This window comes from Meriones unguiculatus, chromosome 11 (assembly GCF_030254825.1).
Source record: "Meriones unguiculatus strain TT.TT164.6M chromosome 11, Bangor_MerUng_6.1, whole genome shotgun sequence".
NCBI lineage: Eukaryota > Metazoa > Chordata > Mammalia > Rodentia > Muridae > Meriones > Meriones unguiculatus.
The window spans coordinates 90,624,557-90,637,651 of NC_083359.1; the positions used below are offsets into that span (position 1 = coordinate 90,624,557).

At 45.3% G+C, this 13,095-nt stretch overlaps 1 protein-coding gene and 1 pseudogene across 3 annotated transcripts in view; both read right to left on the reverse strand.

The window, feature by feature from the left end:
- Ddr2 (discoidin domain receptor tyrosine kinase 2) overlaps positions 1 to 13,095 on the reverse strand; it is a 131,124-nt gene that overhangs the window by 58,066 nt on the left and 59,963 nt on the right. The window contains exon 1 of one of the 3 annotated variants that reach the window (XM_021640617.2): positions 10,447 to 10,524. The exons of the other annotated variants lie outside the window; for them this stretch is intronic. The gene's annotated coding sequence lies outside the window, so the exon portion shown is untranslated. Of the gene's footprint in view, positions 1 to 10,446; positions 10,525 to 13,095 lie in introns of those variants that run through there. 3 annotated transcript variants of the gene reach the window in all.
- Positions 12,626 to 12,732, reverse strand: LOC132646615 (small nucleolar RNA SNORA17; annotated as a pseudogene).

Here is a 13,095-nt window from a genome sequence, read left to right on the forward strand (position 1 = left end):
AGTAAGTGTTGCTCGTGGCCATGATCTAAGGATGTCTTTCCACAGAGGTCTGAGCTAGGCATGCAGCCATCTAGCAAGTGCTGAGGCCCAGTGTCTCTGCTGCTGCAGGCTTTTGCAGAAGGCTCCATTGCACATACTCTGTGTGTGTATGTGTGTGTGTGTGTGGCATCTTACTCAAGACTTTCTGGACATACGTTTCTACTCTCCATAACCCATCCCAGTCCTGTGGAAAATATCTGCTTTACCTCATGCCTCCTTCCCTTTAGCAGACCACACACCAAATTTACCTCTGTAATATTATGACGTTATCTGTTAATCATTAGCTTCTCGTACAAACTATATATTCAGAAATGGGACCAAACCAGACTTAATAGGTAATCAAAAAGTTCCAATTTTTATTTTGGTATTGCTACTTGGTTTCAGACTGTGAATCTCTAAAACTAATGATGATTTTTTAGAACTAGTGATGGCTTTTCCCTTTTCTTAAAAATCAAGGTGAACAGTATCTAACTAACAAAAACAGAAGGATCATAACAGACCTAGTGTCCCAGGAACCATTTCACTGATATTCAGTCAGTGATGCATGTTTTCACAGATAATGTAGCTGAGGAGTGAGTGGCTAAAACTCCAGGTTATAGCACACAGAAGCAAAACAAGCAGATAGCTCTAAGGTTCACATGACTCCAGAGTCCACCTGGTATCACTGCTGTTGTCATCATTCCTTTCATCTGTCATTCTATTCTATCCTTTTATGTATCCTCTGCCTCACTTTCCAGCTCAGTCACACTGGAGTTTCTCATTTACTTCTTCTATTTTCTTTTGCCTATGGGCCTCTGGTAAGCTCTTTCCTCTTTACCTGCCCAAGCCTCTAGTCAATGGTTTCTTCTGCAGGGAATCATTCTGACTTAATTGCTCAGTGCACTGAAAACATAGTTTTTCTGTCTACTAGTGATCATGGTTGCAACTATGTATGTCTAGTGTGACTATTTAGTGTCCCTTCTGTAAGCTCCACATTTACTCTCAATGTTACTATGTTTTAAAAACACAACAGAGATGCCTGATAAATACCATCATAGACCCAAATACTCAGTGACCTTATCTGGCTAATCAAAATTTTTTCCCCTAAAAGGAACTTTCCTCAAGGATTCTTATGAGAGGACAAAACCCTCCGCATCGTTGGGCTTAGGGAGTCAGCATTTAGCCATTGACACATGTACAGAGCACACAGCATATGTGGAAACACGATAAACAGTTGGGAAAGTTTTTCTCTGTGCATACCTGTGACTAACAACATGAGCTTTGTTAGTCCTTTCAATTCTTAGAAAAATAAAATTTACAATGCAAATGCCCCTGGTCAGAGGATTGCCTTTCACTAATTATTCAGTAATTATTCTTTAGATGTCCTTCCCAAAGTATTCATTCATACATCTTAAACATCAGAGAAGAGCTAGGGTGATGACTCAGGCAGTAACATACTCTACAGAAGCATGAGGACCTCAGTTTGATTTCCCAGAATCCTTGCCAAGACAAAAAAAAAATCCTTCACTTTCACTGTCCAGGGTATTGAGGCAAATCAGTGAGCTCTGAACTCAGTCCTAGCCCCTGCCTCAACAAAGCAATGAGACCTGTGATCAAGGGTGGCATCCAGCATTGGCGATCACACACATATATATGTAAACACAAAAAATAAAAATAAATGACTCAGACAAGACAAGATCACCTGTAATGCATGGTTTTCTACACCCATCCCATCTCTGAATAGTGACATGGAAACCTTATGTTTATTATAAGCTTGAGGAACTCTAGCTGGGCACCTATTCAGATTAACCTAACAATATTGGCTGGGCCTACAACCTGCCAGATGGCCCACTATCTGCCATCATAGTCTCTTTTGGCATATGTTTCTTCATTCTTGACTCCTTCTCTCTCCCAGAATCCTGAGAAGCTGAGACCCTCTCCCTCTGCTCCAGAAGTCCCGCCTAAACTCTCCAGCCTAGCTATTGGCCATTCAGCTCTTTATTTGACCAATCAAAAGGTGATAGAGAAAAACATTTATGGGTGATAGAGAACGATGTGTACAAAATACTAAGACAGGAGATGATTCATAATAATGAAAATTCAAAGTCCTGTAATAGATCTCTGCCAGGACAAAAATCAGCATTTGAATACACAGTGCACAAAGATATCCCTCCAACAATCACCACCATCATACAGCTTATAATAGGCAAATAAATAAATAAAAGCCTGAAAAGGCATAGAGAGAGCAACTGACAGGCCAAATGCTCTATGTCATTTCTTCCTCTTTCAGTCTTGGCGTATGAAGAGGATCTGAATACAATAAAGTAAAAAGCAAGACTGAGGGCTGCAGCAGAGGATAAACTGTTCCAGGAAGGTGTGCAGCAAATTCCTCTAAGCATGTGAGTGGCTCAAAGTCAGAAGAGACTGGGCAGCCAGAAGCCATTGAATAATAAATAAGCATTTGACAAACATATGATAACAAGAGACATAGGAAAATCAATGAAATCTCTAATGACTCAATAGCATCATCAAAAAAGGGGGGGGCATATTCACACCTCACACAAAAAATACAGAGCCCAAAATGTAAACACCAAACAATGAAAGATATTAAGAAAATATGATAATTTGCTATAAACTAAAAAAAGGCTTTCACAAAAAAAAAAAGACATTGAGAGCAAAATCCATAGAAGAAATAAAATGATAACATTTCCTGTAAAAATTTAAAATACCTCAGAGACAAAAAAAAAAAGAGGTATTATAAACGTGACAGATAAGCAGTAAACAAAGATAAATATTTGAAACTACGAAACAAAACAACTTCTGTTGAAAGAAGCTGCTAGAATCTTGGGCCGAGTAAATGAAGAGCATTTACCAAAGGAACAGCATGCTGGATTGGAGACTGTTCCAGCTCAGAAAATTGGAACGTCAGACATCAAAGCAGTCGTGAGTCAGCCTCATGTGCTGTTCAGGCGTGACGACTCGGGGCCCAGCAGTGATGTGGAGAAATGCGTGTTCCACACTAAGCCATTGTTTATGAATTAGGAGGTAACTTGTTACACATCCTTCTTGTTATTTGTTGGGTTTCTCTCCTAGCACCCACATACCAACTCACAACCCACTACAGCTCCAGTTCCAGGGGGATCCAGTGCTCTCTTCTGACTTCTGTGGGCACCACAGGCTCGTGGGCCATATTCATGCATGCAGACGAACCACTCATACACACAAAATAAACACATCTTTAAAATAAAAAGAATGAGGTAGGGCTATGTGTCGTCTCATGGCTTGCCACTCTGGACATGTTTTTGGGTGAACAAGAAGGCTGCAAAGCTTCTGTGAAGCGTGCCATACATTTTTACGGACACACACAGTTATATATTGATAGAAGATTCAAAAGGTGAGTCACCTTTTGGCATTCTGGTAACAATGACTCTCTCAGAGCTGGAGATGCCGGGTGGAGTGCGGACTTTGGCGAGAGGACTTGTGAATAATTGGAATGTGAAGGCTGTCTCATTCACAGTAAGTCTGTTTCATGTCCGTGTGCGTGTGGCGTCCTGCTGTATGTGCTTGCATGTGTAAGGAAACAGGCAGGTGAATGTACATGCGCGTGTGTGAGCCTGCTTGGAGAGAGCAGAGGTTGACATCAACTGTCTTCCTGGATCACTCTTCGCTTCATCTACTGAGGCAGACTCTCACTGAACAGGAGCTCACCGACGTAGCTAGGCTGAGTAGCCAGCCACCTTGCTCCAGGAATTTCCCTGTACGCCCTGAGATTGCAGGCAGGCTGTCACCCAGACGCCTGGCTTTTATGTGGGTTCTGCAGATCCAAACTCCAATCATCACACTTCTACGACAAGCCCATTATTCACTAAGACAGCATCCTAATCCACTGGTCGATTTTTTTTTTTTAAGAAGAATGTGTTCTTGGTTATTGTCAGCTTTTATGAAAACAAAAACAAAAAAAAATGAAAACATTATTCCTGGCATCAGGCTATCAAAATGTCAGGATGCTTTCCAGGCAATCCTGCATATTACAGAATGGGAGGTGTTGGGGCAACATGGCTCATATCTCCAAAGTCACTTAGACTACTCAGAGATAGTACTGATCAGTACATCTTACATGTGGGAGCACAAAATAGTTAAGAATCACCTTGTATCTTTTTTAATTAATTAAAAATTTTATTTATTTATTCACTTTGCATTCCAATCATAGCCCCCTCCCTCCTTTCCTTTCAGCCCCACCCTACCTCTTCCCCTTCCCCTCCCCTTTTCCTCAGAGAAGGGGAGACACACACACACATACACTAACCCACCCCAGCTCATCAAGTTGCGTCAGGACTGAGCTTGCCCTCTTCCCCTGAGGCCTGTCGAGGCAGCCTGGCCAGGGGAAAGTGATAAAAAAGTAGGCAAAAGAGTCCATTTCAGAGACAGTCCCCACTCTTACTAGGGAACTCAGCTTAAGTCTCAGCTTCCCATTGGCTATATCTGTGTATGGGCCCTAGGTCTAATCTATACATGTTTCTTGGTTGGTGCTTCAGTCTCCGCAAGTCCCTCTGGGCTCTGGGTAATTGGCTCTGTTGATCTTCTTGTGGAGCTCCTGTCACCTCCAGGTCCTTCTCTCCCCTCCACGCCCACGTTTCTACAAGACTCCCCATGCTTCACCCGATGTTTGGCTGTGAGTTTCAGCATCTATTTGGACCAGCTGCTGGGTGGATCCTCTCAGAGGACAGCTACGTTAGGCAACTGTCTTCGAGCATAGCAGAACATCATTACTAGTGTCAGAGGTTGGCTCTCTCTCATGGGGTGTGTCTCAGGTTGGGCCAGGCATTGGTTGGACATTCCCACTTCCTATCTTTCTAGTTTGGAATGTTGAGTCCCTTCCAAATGTATCATATCACAGTCATCACAGACATATGGAGGGGAGTTGCCATCTTCCTTCTACATGTCTGGAAAACACAGTTGCTTCACCCACAGACCAGACAGTCTTACTCGCTCTGGCTGCTCTTTCCCATTCATCCCTCTGAGTATAGTTCGCTTCTTTACCTATCTGACATTCTACCAATTCAGACTCTGAGTCACCTAAGATCAGGGATTCTGCTCTCCCGGCTTCAAAATGAGGTTGATTTTTACTGCCCTGGGTCAGGAAGTGAGGAGGAAAAACAATTAACATTGATTGATCCTAGTGACCCTAATGCCCACAGCCAGACACCTTCTAAGGGACATCAATGGAAGTGTGTCTCAAAGAGAATATGTAGTAAGAACCCGCCTTTTTCCCCTCTTCACACTCAAAACCCTCCTCCCTTCCCCGTGTTCAATAAATACCCCTAACTGAACATAGAGGAAACCACAGCTCAGGACTTCTCACAAACTCTTCAAGATCTTCTGGAAGATTATTGGCTCTCTACCTCAGGATGGTCCACACCAGGATTTGGGCATACTAGGAAGTCATAAAGAAAAGGAAAAGTCAGCCTGGAGTGCGGCATCCTCACCCAGAAATGAGCAACTCTTCCAGAAGGAAAATAAAAATAAGAGTCTGGGAAGTCCAACCTTTTACTAAATTAGCTATGAACTCAGAAGAGCTTACAAACGTTTCTCAACCACAGTCAAGGCCATGTTATAGAGAAAGGTCATGCTTGTTCTACAGCAAGCTCTTACAAGATAGCTCACTCTTGGCCAGTCCTAAGGCTCCTGTCCAAGGGTTATGCATCCCTGTGACCATGTCTGTCTCTTACAACTGTCTTAGTAAGTCAGAGCACCTCCCAGGGAACAAGCTTCCCAGTAATAATCTTGTAAGAGAGAGAACAAAGATGAAGTTTTTATTGAGCTTTTGAATGAGCAGAAAGCTAATGTCACTCTCTCATCTAATTCATATGTTCCATAATCTCAGAGCAAGGCTTAGCTCCCTGTGATGGTGGAAACCACAGTCTCTGCAGTCCAGAATACAAGCCCTACTGCAAAGTCTGTTCTTCATGACAGAACTAAATACATGCAACAGATAATAGATGAAATAGATGGGTGGATAGATGGAAAGATGAGTAGATGGTAGATAAACAGAAAGACAGAGATATAGATAATAGGTAGATAACAGAAGCAGATGAATTAAGATACACAATAAATGTTGATTGATATACACACATAGAAAAATAATAAATAATTGATGACAGTAAATGATGTGTAGATAAAAAATAAATTGGTAAATGATTGATAGATTATAAATGAAAGGTAGATGAGAAAGGACAGATGATAGAGAGGTGGGTCATAAAAGACAGACTATAGATAATAACTTAAGATAGCTGACATGTAAAAGGCAGGCAGGGAGGTAAATGAACAACTTTAGATAATACGGATGTACCTATGGATATAAGCAGAAATTCCTTTGTAAATGTAGCTGTAACAAGTAACATTAATTTTTTTGAAAATCTCCTCATGTTTCTAGCCTGTTATAATGTGAAAAGTTGGAAGACCAGGCCACCACTGGGGTCTTTTGGCTAACAAAATGGAGTTTCAACAGCTCTGTTCTTCCCAATCCCCTTAAAGAGAGCAGAACTCACAGGTGGTAGAGTTCTTTGCGTCTTCATGCATGAATATTAGCAAAACGCACCTTCTTCTCTGTTATCCATCCCATCTTCAGAAGTGACTGAGCTTACCTAGGGTGCAAAGCTTAAATGCTTATCCCCATCACAGACAGGTTCTTCTCAAAAGAACTCTGCTACATGATTTTGAATAACAAATCCCACATAGTACATTTGAAATAACACTTGGTGTTTTGAAAGTGCTCCATCTACTTATCAAAGTTGTAAACCACTGAGTGAGCAGCCAACAAAGCTAAAGGATCCAGGACTATGCATCCTTAGACAGCAAATCCTTTCAGTGCATCCAACATAAGAGTCAATGCACCCAAATCCAGTTTATAGCCAGCTTTTCAGGTCTGTGACTTATGTTACAATCAGAGCATGCCCATTGTAGCAGGGGGCTCTTCTTCCCAGATTGTCCATCATCCCAGAACCAATAGCTAAGGAAAACCTGAGGTGTTACTGGCTTCGCTGAAGAAGCAGTGTCTATAGATTTCCTTTGAGGCCCTTGATGAAGCTTGTGTCAGGGACCACAGAGAAAGTGCCCTCCTGGATAACCAGCTCTGCCCCAGTCCCTGAAAAGGCCAGGATATGGATAGAAATGAAATAAAAGGACTTGGGTCAAGCTGGCACAGGCATGTGTGTACAGATATAACCATGTGGTAACTATGTGTACCTGTGTGGAAGATCAGGCTTTGGGGAAGAGAAATACACATTCACGTATTTAATTCAGATGACATTGGAGGCCATTCAAAACTTGTTTTGTTTTGTTTTGTTTTGTTTTGTTTTCTCTCTCCCTCTCTGCCGAGTCACTTCCATTTCAAATCTAATAAATATATGAAAAGTAATCTTTGGGGTGTTTCATATTCAGCAGGCAAATATGCAGAAATGACTTTGGTTTGGGTAAGAGGTCCCCAGACACACATACACACAAATAACGGAACCTCCCACACAGTTTCATGTTCGTCTTGTTCCTGAGGACATATCAAAGTCTTCCTCACTCCCAACTTCCCCCTGGGTCTCCTGGCCTTTTTTGCCCCCTCTCTACTTTGCCCTCAATGCTGAGCCAAACTCCCAGAGTGGTCCAACACACGCCTAAGGACTCAAGCTGTGAGACCGTTGAGCTGGGGTAACCTGCTCCACTTGCATGGAACAGCTTCTGCCTTTGTCAGAGAAAGAGTCTGTTTCCCTCTTTTAATCAGTAAAATGGAGACAGCGAGAATTTGGAAAGTAGTTGAAGGAAAGAGCAATTCAGATAGCTTTCTTCGCCTCATTCCCCTTCTCAGAACAGGGACTGTGAAGATTAAATTCACTGTTGCAGAAGATTCCCCTCTTCCTGGGCACACGCTAGTCACCAACCATACACCATGTACCATTATCCACCCATTTTCACTTGTTTATTACCTTCCATCGGGATGCTAAAGCCTCACTGTTGTCATAAGGCTTCCAGGAGGAAGAGGTAGACAGAACAAATACAAAACAAAAGTAGAGATTCTTCCAAACACACAGACGTGGTCATAACCACACACAATGGAATAGCCCTTGGCTTACCAAGACCTTAGAGCGTCCCCCTGCTGAGCCTCAGTAGGCCCTGGATCTTCATTCAGAGTGGCCCCAAGACACACACACACACACACACACACACACACAACTTCTGACTTCCAAATATGCTCCCATGTGTTAATCTCCTTCCTACCCAGCCTTTGTTGTTTTCTTTCCCCACCCCACCCCTATCCCAGCTCCTCAGCCCTCCAAAGCATGAGCTCATGAGCAGAGGGCTGTCTCTCCAAAGCTTGGGGCGCAGGAGGGTCAGCATGACGGGTGGTGGAATGAGAGCTTGGAAGGTGCCGGAGAAACTTGCTAGTCCTCAAAACCACACAACAGGGAAAGGTCTAAGAGACCTGAGGCCTTGTCTTTACCAGTGCTTTCCAGTTATATGACCTCTCTCCAGGGGATCAGAGTCACAGTCAGACTTCTAATTATCTAGTCCAGCAATCATTCTCTATAACGCTGCCTCTCCTGGCCAGCTACCTGATCCTCCTTCCAAAAACTCACACACAAGTTATTTAGGTTCTGTTTGTTGTTTTTTGTTTGTTTGTTTGTTTGTTTGAAAACCAGAACAGTTACTAGGAAAATGTCTATGGTAGTTTTAAAGTGTCTCCACAGATGGTTTTTACATTCTCATTGAGTGCTAGTGCCTAATTGTCCTCCCTGCAATAGAAACTTAACTGAGTCACATCTAGCAAAATGAAGGGGGGGGGGAGATGCTTGTGAGACTATATCCTAAAGGCCACCTGGTCTCTTCCCTAGGGCTGCTGCCCTGGACCCCCAGCCACCACGCTGAGACAAAGAATTTGCACATAGGTGCTCCCACTGACTGTCCAAGCTGAGGTCCCAGGGGACAACAGTATCCACTCTCACACTTGGGAGAGAGGAATCCTTCCCAGGAGCCCCTCCACAGCTACTTCCTGAAACTTCTCAGGGACATGAATATCTTGCACCTCTAAGGTTGTTTTTGTTTTTTGTTTTTGAGTAACGATAAACATTAATGGAGCATTTTCTAGATACCAGGCTGTGTGCTTGGCTTTGCATACATTTTCCTCATTTGGTTCAGAGCCCCTGAAGGATCCTGGACCAGTGAGGACAGCAAACTCACCTGTGGGCCAAGAGTTCTAGCTCCAGCTCTATCACAGATCCCCCTAGAGTCTGGGCAAGGGATGCAGCTCCCGTAAAGGGCTCAGCCCCCTCTTCATTGAAGCACTTGGGGTAAACGAGAATGCAGGAATTAATTCTAAGCTGCCTCTCAGCCCCAATGCTCTAAATTTTTAAGTAATACTTTAACTTATTTTTAGCATTTTTTATACACATATAAAATATTACAATATATATTATATCCATCCTAACTCCACCGACCCCCTTCTCCCATCCTCCCTGTCTTCTCTTCTGCCTTAATGTCTTCTTCTGTTTTTATAGCCATGGATTCAAATTAGTACTCCACGCATGCATGTGGCTGTGGCTGTGTGTGGGGGGGCTTCCATTGTGAAATGTGCAAACTGTCAGTGTCCATAACCCTCCCAAAAGACACCCCTGTAAGTCATCCACTGCAGCTGTGCGTGGAGCCTCACAAGTCCCGCCGCCATTCCTGCTGGAATGCTGACTGCCTTGCTCTAGTGCAGGTTTTGTGCGGTGACCGGTGACCACAGTTCCTGTGAGTTTGTGAGTGTAACAGCCATGCATATCCACAGGACAGCATTTCATAGCACTCCGTCCGTCCTCCAGCTCTTACATCCTATCAGCTCCTTCTCTGATGTTCCCCAAGCCCAGAGCAAGGAGTGTCATCATATAGATGTCCCATTTAGGGATGGGCACTCAACAGTCACTTATTCTCATCGCTTTGACCAGTTATGAGTATCTGCATTACCCACGGTCCATTGCAAAAACAAAACAAAACAAGAACAAACAAAAAAAAAACCCAGCATCTCTGACAGCGGTTGCTGATACTCTGCATTCTATGAATCATGGCTGCAAACACTGTATAGGGCCCACTATAGCTTAGCAGAGCCATCCCCAACCCAGGAGCCATGTGCTTCCTCTCCAACCCAGGCGCATGCTGTCTGACAGCAATAAGAGCATTGCAAAGCTCCAGGACAGCCTGGCTTCATGGGAACTCCTGGCCCAGTCCACAGACCCAGGCCAGAGTGGAGATGGTGAGAGGTGCCCACACAGCCCCTTTCTGAAACCCATTGGCTCCTGTCTGGAATGAAAATCAACAATGGGAAAGGCTGTTGGGAGGCCTGCAAGGTCACTCTGGGACAGAGAGGAGGCGCTGGCTGGAGTCAGACTGGAGATATGAACTCACCAGGGAGGAGCCGGTGCCAAGCCTGAGGCTGCGGGAACCACGGCCTCTCACCTCTGGGAGAGACAGTAAGAGTCCAGCCAAAGATCTCCATGGAAACATAGTGAACTAAGGGCTCCCTCTGGGTCCTGGAGGCATCTTCAAAGCAGAGAAAGCTTTAGTCAAACAAAAGAGAGGGGCAAGCCTGCAGAAAGCGCTGGAACTGGAGATTTGCTCTCTCCCCCAGCTGTGTTTCGGGGCATGTCTTCAGGGAGCTGTGGCCAACCTAAAAGCAAAAGCTAAGACTATGCTGTTTGGTTCACCACTGAGAGATCGCAGTGGATCATCCTGTTAACTCGATCTTCAGGGATCTCATAGACAGTACTGATTGCTGGTGTGACTCTAAGATTCAGAGTGAAATGCTAGCCCTGCTGTGTGAGCGTATTGGAATGCGTGATACCTGCCCCCACGTGACAGATTTTGTTGCCTTTATAAAAGATAGTTCTCTTTTACTCCTCTTTCAAAAGACTCCAAAACGAAGGATGGTGACGCACAGCTGTGATCCCAGCACTGGGGAGGTTAAAAGGATGGTTGCTGTGAGACGGAGGGACAGCCTGGACTACATTGTGAGACCTTGTCTCACCTGCTCCACCATGTGAGGTCAGTGAAAAGGAGCCATCTGTAAAGATGTCATTTAACAGTGTAAAGGATGGGTCCTGCTCTGAGCTATGACTCCTGCCTCCTCCCTGGGCTCATCTGCAGTGCTCCCTGGTACACTGCTTCTGTCTCTCAGGGTTGTTTTCTGTGTCTCATCTCATCCTCCTCAGTCCTAAATGATTCATTAGGGTGCTGAATGCTACTGAAACACAAATCCACACTGCTCAGTTTGTCTCTGGCTTCTTTTCACCACCCCATACTGAGTGATCAGCTATAGAAAACATTACTCTAGTTGCAAGGCATAGAGTTTCCTTCTCTGCCCTTAACCCTAGCTCTAAGCAACTTGAAGGCATGAGCTGTATGTGCCAGATCTCCTGCCTGCCATAGCTGGTGGGGGACAAGGAAGGAGAGGAGGGCATTTCTCCCTCATCCTCACTACTGACCAGCAGACAGAAGGCAGGTAGAAGGCAGGGCCTGCTCTCCTGCTCTCATAGTCTCAGGGACAAATCACCTGCGAACCTCCCATCCAGGGCCAGCTGTGCCGCCCAGATGAGGCCTGGGCCTGCTCTCCCCAGTGCTGCAGCAGGTGAGGGACAGAGCCAGCTCCCCCACTCTCATGACCTCAGGGCCAGCTCTCTTGCCTGCTGTATGTGGCAGTTGGGGTGGAGGGTTGATATTTCTCCCTCGCCCATGTCAACACATATTAGACAAATGGCAGGGCCAGCTCTCCCACACTCACGCCTTTGGGGCCAGCAAGCCTGAACCCCAGCCACCAGGGTCAGCTCTACTGTGCTGCTCAGGTGAGACACAGGACCTGCAGCTAAATGAGGAGACAGCTCTCCTGTCTCCAGGGCCAGCTAGCCCATGATGTCTAGTTGAGGGGTGGGACTACTTCCACACAGCCCTCAGATATCAACAGGTTCTGGGGTGGCAGCCCAGAAATCAGCCTGGCCTTTAGTGTAACTGAGCCCTGCTGCTTCAGGGCCATAGGCCCTGACATGCCTCCCCCCACCTTGGTGGTAGCCTAGGCCAGGGCCCCACCATGGTTCCAGATGGCTACTCACATCAAGATATTTCTCACTACCTCAAGTCTCCAATTCTATCTCTCTTCATTGTACTCATACCCTTCTGTTTCTCTTTTCTGTTTCTTTAGCACTGACCTGTGTCTCTTAGAGGCTCCCAGGGTCTCTGAGCATCTAGGGTTGTCTCAGAAGTGCTATGCCCAACTTGTGCATTATGGTGCTGGGGAGGGGTCATCTCTGGCATGGTCTGTCCCCCTACCCCTCCCTGTCCGGGCCCCATGGCTCCGGTCCGGTAGCCATCACGGACTCACTCCTTGACCTCCTGCCAGGTCATCTGTATTGGGCTCACTTCGACCAAGGCCCTCCGTCCCAGACAGGGTTCCTCTATTCTCTGGCTTGCTCCTGATCCGGGGAGTCATCAGGGCCTGTGCATGGCATCAGACTAGTGGTCCTCTCAGCCTAGCTGCCTGTCTGAGCCCTCTGACACCAGGCTGTTGGTCTTCTCAGGCTCGCTGTTTTCAAGAAATGTCAGGCTACTAATCACCCATATGTTCATAGGGCAGAACACTGAGCTTAGACATAGCCTCTCTATTGACACAGCAGCCACACCTACAAGGCTTCTAGGGGCAGGGGACTCTCATCTTTTATTTATTATTATTATTATTAACAATTTATTCACTTTGGACTCTCATCTTTTTATGTGTGGATTATGAAACTAAACATAAGTCTGACTTTGTCTCTGTCTCTGTGTCTCTCTGCCTCTCTCTCTCTTTCTCTCTCTCTCTCTCCCTCTCTCTCCAGTACTGGGCATTAAGCAGAGGCCTTTGTTTAGGCTAGGCAAGCATACCACCCTTGAACATCCACAAGAGTTTTTCATTGTGCTTCATCTTCAGACTGTGCCTCATTGAGTGACCCAGTCTGCCCCTCTGCCCAGACAGCCTTGACCCTCTTGCCTCAGCCTCTTAAGTAGATAGGAAAGCAGGCCATTGCTAAC